Genomic DNA, 6230 nt, shown 5'->3' on the forward strand with positions numbered 1-6230 from the left:
ATGGGGCATACTGTATCCGATTGATAGCATTTAAAATTGACATTTTGTTCAAGCTGAAAACACGTGAGACACTATAAGCCTGTTGTAACGCTACAAAGCATATGACTGACATCAATGGTCTATATGCTCTAATAGGCATTATTGCATTGTCGCACAGCCTACTCCACATATGGTTGGCAGGTTGATCAGCGGGGCGTCTGTGACCAAAAAGCTATCACTGGAACGAGACCTCTGCTATTAACAGTCTAGTAGAAGGCTGCCGAATTACAACACTAGCCAAACGTTCTAGCATATTTCTTTTCTTCCACTAATTGGTCTTGTCTGACCATCAGATGTCAAGCTCGTGAAAAAAGAAATCTAATGTGACAATAATCGGATGTTATTTGTCAAATACCAATTAGCTGGAAAATTCATAACTTGACAGCCTCTTGAATCTTATTGCCTTCTAGTCTGCATCCGGCTCTTGCTGTTTCTGGGGTTTTAGGCTGTGTTTCTGTATAAGCACTCTTGGGACTCCAGGGTTCATAGCTATAAAAGGGCTTCATAACCCAATACAGTATAATAGATGTTAAGTTCATTTCATATTGAACACCAAAATGACTCAAGGTGGTATACAAGCGCACTCTGTGAAAACCTATAGCTTTGCTAGTGACACCTGAGTCTTGTCGTTCTTGTTTTGAACAGGACAGGGTTGAAAGGAGCTCATATTAATATATGTAGCCTGAAATAAGGTCACTGAAACTTGATAAATCAGATTAACCATATATTGGTTATAGTTGTATATAATGTTAAACAATATAGTTACAGCCATACACTCCGTTCCTAAAAGTTTAGGTCGTTCACTTAGAAAATTTGACTTGTTATTCGAAAGAAAAGACATTTATTTGCACATTAATTAAATATCGACATAAATCAAAATTCGTCATGAATAGAAACAAGTGTAGACATTGTTAATGATTGTAACGCACTGACTGACTCTTGATAAAGCTGAGACACGGCATATTCTTAATGGAATATCTACAATAGGGGTTACATGGGACCGCATACAGCAAAACCAGTCCTTCTGGTCCCAATGGCACCATTGTGTAGCTACATTCCAACTTATCATTTTAAAGGCGTAATTGGATCATTAGAAACCCTTTCTTGCAGTTTATCATTCCAATCAGGATACAGCAATATAGTTGGACTGGTTATTGTGTAGATTTCCAGTCGCAGCCTTGATGTGTACTGGTGCATACATTGTTATAATTTGGACAAAACTCACGTGCTATGCACTTTAACATACCTGCCATACATGGTGGGAGATGTTACAGTATCTGAACCAGATACTAGGACTCAATTGCAACAAAAGGGACCAAGGCAACTCTTCATATAATTAATTACATATACCGTTTATTAGTATGGCATGTTCAAATATGAAACAACGTTTTAAAAAATACAGACGCTGTCGCTGCATGGCCTTCGTCAGACTACTGTTCTTTCAATGGAGTGCTTCTCAACATCGAGATATGTACAGTTGCGGGTGTCCCTCAGGGCAGTGCCGGCCATACTCCTATCACCTATTTGTACAAGATTGATTCTAGGTCACTGGTCTTACATGAAAAGCTAGCAGCTATGACTATGTATGTATAAATGATGTCCACCTCTACATGTTACAGCACCCGGAAGCCAAGTAGCAGGCTCATCTGAAATTCTAAATAAGGAAGGTTACAGTCTTCAGACATGGGTGATATAATAATAGGCAGACATGGTATTTAAAAAATGAACGCATCTTACCAATCTAAGAACAAACCTTTATATTTGCGTTCCATAAAAACAACTAGTTATCTAAGACGCTAAGTCACAGAGATAAAAGTTGGTAGTATAAAGGGTCTGTACCAGGTAGCATGTTGAGGAAGGTACACTCTTAGCTATAGACATCTGGCATGGTCATTCAATGATCATGGTCAAACATATATGACAAGTTTTGAAGATGCAGGGGGTCATGTCTGTTTTTCTTATGGGGTTTAAAAGGACGTTCTGCGTCTTTTGACACAGGAGAATGGTTATATGTAAAGAGTGAACATGTTATAATGTAAGGTAGACACTGTAAGTGTAAAGAGCTATCGTGTAACATGTTCAATAGGTAACGGTAACATGTTAATGTGTAAGCTACAGTTTAATATGTAACATCGGGCTAACATGTTATATGAAAGGTAACATATGGTAAGGTGACAGGTGTGATATTGAAGAATTAAACGGAGTAACGCATTCTTACTAATAATGTTAACGGGTACATGTTAAATATTGTGACGGGATAAAGGCTCTTAACATGTTAAAATATGTAACAGTAACATTTAATTATGTAAAGAGGTAACATGTTAATAGTAAGGTAACATGTAATAATTAACAGTAACATGTTAATATGTAAAGATAACGGTTATATGTAGCGTACACATGTTGAATATGTAATGTTAGCATTGTGAATTAATAAAGGTATACATGTTAAGATATAGGGTAAACAATGCGCTTAATATTCGTTAAGTTCCATAGTTAATAGTGTCAGAAAGTGTTAATATGAAAGGTGAACTATAGTAATGTTAAATATGAAAGGTAACATAGTGTGTAAGAACGGTATAACATGTTAATAAACTAGACTATGTACAGCGAGTTAGATACATGGTTAATTCTGTAACTGTTAATAATAAGGGCTAACATTGTTAATTATGAATAGGTCGGTAACATATTAAGTTAACATGTCTAGATTGTACAGGGTCAACATTTGATATTAAGTTAAAGGTTAAGAAATGATGTAACTGCATTGTTACATGTAATTTAAATTCAGTACTTGTGAGCGGTAACATGTTTTAGATAGTGCAGTAACATGTCCAAACTGTTCCCATACATACCCCAACATTGCACCAGGGGTGTCTCTTCATCAGTCACCCCAAGTGCAAATGAATTCCACGGCAACTCAGTATATACAGCAGCATGATCGCATGGAATACTCACCTTCCATCTCCTATACTCAAGCAAAACAGCAAATTAACTTTTAAATATAACTGATTAGACACAGAGTAGCCTCCTGCTTTTTCTAAAAGTAGAAAAGTACATCGGGATCCTAATAAACAAAAAAATCTAATAGGTGTAGTTATATGTGTTACAGTTGTCAATAAGCAGACAGACCCGTCATTCACAAGTAATGATCTACAGTAGGATATGGGCTATCATTTGGAATAAGCTCTGTAGATGGTTTTTACTAGGACACTGCATTCATGACCTAAATTTCCTGCAACCAGGACCTCTGAGTACGAACGGCGGTGTCAGAGGAAGGGCGCACTTTTTTATTGGGGCCAAAGACCTTCACCGCTCACCCTATGTCATAGAACTGTTTCTCCTCTGCTTACCTCCGCCGACGGAAGCGGCTGTGGTTACCGGAAGCACCAAGTGGTCTCGGTTCAAGATGCTGTTTCTATAAAAGCTTTCTACCCTCAAGCATAAAGGACTCCTGTAACAGCTAATCAAATGGCTCCCAGACTATTTGCCCCCCCCCCCCCCATTTTACACTGCTTCTACTCTTTGTTATCTATCTATGCATAGTCTCACTTTTAACTCTACCCTACATGTAGGTACTCAATTCGCTACCCTACACATTACTGGTACCTCCCTGTAAGCTCTAACCTGTACCGACCCGCATATACCCAACAATGGGCTTGGCCTAGTCAGACCTAATATGAGCTCATGGACTTATGTTACCCTCGTAATGCCCATTATTCCTACACCGTGCCTCCATATCGTAACCGGTACCCCTGTTGCCCCCTGACTGTAAGGTAACTGCAAGCCTCTTGCTTACCGGTACCCCCTGTATATAGCCTCACTCTACGTCAACCCTGTAGAAGCCTCACCTGTACTCTGTGCGTACCCCCGATATGTAATAGCACTCCACTATTGACATCTATACTGCCGTACCCCTTATATAGCCCTCCACATGACTCTGTTACCAGTACCCCCTGATTTAACGTCTCCACATTTGACTCGTACCGAGTACCTCCCAGTATGCTATTATGTAACGGTCACCCTTGTACAGCCCCATCTGACTCTGTACCGTGTAAACCCCCTTATATGCCTCCACATGTGGACTCTAGTACCAGTACCCCTGTATATAAGCCGTCCACAATATCATGTACTGTACTGTTAGCCCACATGACTCTGTTACCAGTAGCCCCTTAAGCCTCCAATTGACTCTGTACCAGTACCCCCTGTATATTAGTCTCCACATTGACCTGTACCCAGGATCCCGCTGTATATACCTTCCACATTGACTTCTTACTGCGTACCCCCATGATATAGCTCCACATTGCTCGCTACCGGTACTCCCGTCGTATATAGCCCTCACATTGACTACTGTACTTGGCTACCCCCTGCTATATAGCCTCCACATGATGTGTACAGTCCCTATATTAGCCAATTGACCGCCTAGTACCCCCCTGATTAAGCCTCACATCTGACTCTGTACAGTTACCCCCTGAATATAGCCTCCACATTGACTCTGTACCGGTACCCCCGTAATATAGCCTCCCAACTGCTCTGTTATCCGGTTACCCCCCCTGAGTATATAGGCTTCTCTGATCATAAGTCTCCGGTACCCCCTGTATGTATAGAGCCTCACATTGACTCTGTTACCGGTACCCCTCTATTATTGATAGCCTCCACATTGAACTCTGTTTACTGGTACCCCCTGGTACTATAGCGCCATTACTCGTACAGGTACCGTAATAGCCATGTCGTACCGAGTACCCCCTTATTAGCCTCCACACTTGACTCCTGTTACCGCGTACCCCCATTTATAATCAGCCTTCCACATTGACTCTGTACTGGTACCCCCTGTATATAGCCTCCACTGACTCTGTACGGCTACCCCTTATATAGCCTCCACATTATCGCAGTACCGTACCCTCTGTATATAGCCTCCACATTTGACTCGCTTTACTGTACCCCCTGTTATACGCTCCTGCTCTTCTTACCCTATGTAGCCTCCACTGATCACTACGGTACCCCCTATATAGCCTCACCACTCTGACACATTGGACTCTGTACTGGTACCCCCTGTATATAGCCTCCACATTGACTCTGTACTGGTACCCCCTGTATATAGCCTCCACATTGACTCCACGTACCGGTACCCCCCTGTATATAGCCTCCACATTGACTCTGTACTCGTACCCCCCATGTATATAGCTCCACATTGACTCTGTATGCACCCCTGTATTAAGCCTCCACATTGACTCTGTACCGTAACACCGTGTATAGCTCCACATTGACTCTGCTACGGTACCCGTATGTAGCCTCCACATTTACTCTTACTGGTACCCCCTATATAGCCTCCTCATTGACTCTGTACCGGGTACCCCAGTTATATAGCCTACCACACTGACGTCGTTCTGGTACCACCTATATGCCCCACATTGACTCTGCTGCCGCGTACCACCTGTATATAGTTCCCACACTTGACTCTGTTACGCTCCCCTGTATAATTAGCCTCCACATTGACTCTGTCCGGTACCCCCTGTATATAACCTCCACATTGACTCTGTCCGTACCCCCTGTATTATAGCCTCCACATTGACTCTGTTACCGTAACACCCTGTATATAGCCTCCACCATTGACTCGTTTACCGTATTCCCTGTATATAACCTCCCACATTGACTCTTGTAGCCGTACCAACTGTATATAGCCTCCACATTGACTCTGTACGTGTGCCCTGTATATAGGCTCCACATTGACTCGGTAGGTATCCCCTGTAATAGCCTCTGTACATTGAGTCTGTACAGTACCCACTGTTATGACTCGCATTGACTCTGACTTGTCCCCCTGTATATAGCGGACTCCACATTGACTCTGTACTGGTCACCCCCTGTATAAGACACTCCACATTGACTCTGTACTGGTACCCCCTGTATATAGCCTTCCACATTGACTCTGTACTGACCCCCTGTATATAGCCTCCACATGACCTCTGTTACCCAGTACCCCTGTATTATAGCCTCCACATTTGACTCTGTACCAGTACCCCTGTATTAGCCTCCACAATGACTCTGTACCAGTACCCCCTGGTATATAGCCTCCACATTGACTCTTCGCAGTACCCAATGTAATAGGCCTCCACATTGGAAAACCCTCCTGTTGGTCCTGTAACCAAGTACCCCACTGTATATAGCCTCCCACTGGACCTTACCGGCTATCCCCGTAT

This window comes from Salvelinus sp. IW2-2015, unplaced genomic scaffold (assembly GCF_002910315.2).
Source record: "Salvelinus sp. IW2-2015 unplaced genomic scaffold, ASM291031v2 Un_scaffold1187, whole genome shotgun sequence".
In the NCBI taxonomy this organism is placed as follows: Eukaryota; Metazoa; Chordata; class Actinopteri; order Salmoniformes; family Salmonidae; genus Salvelinus; species Salvelinus sp. IW2-2015.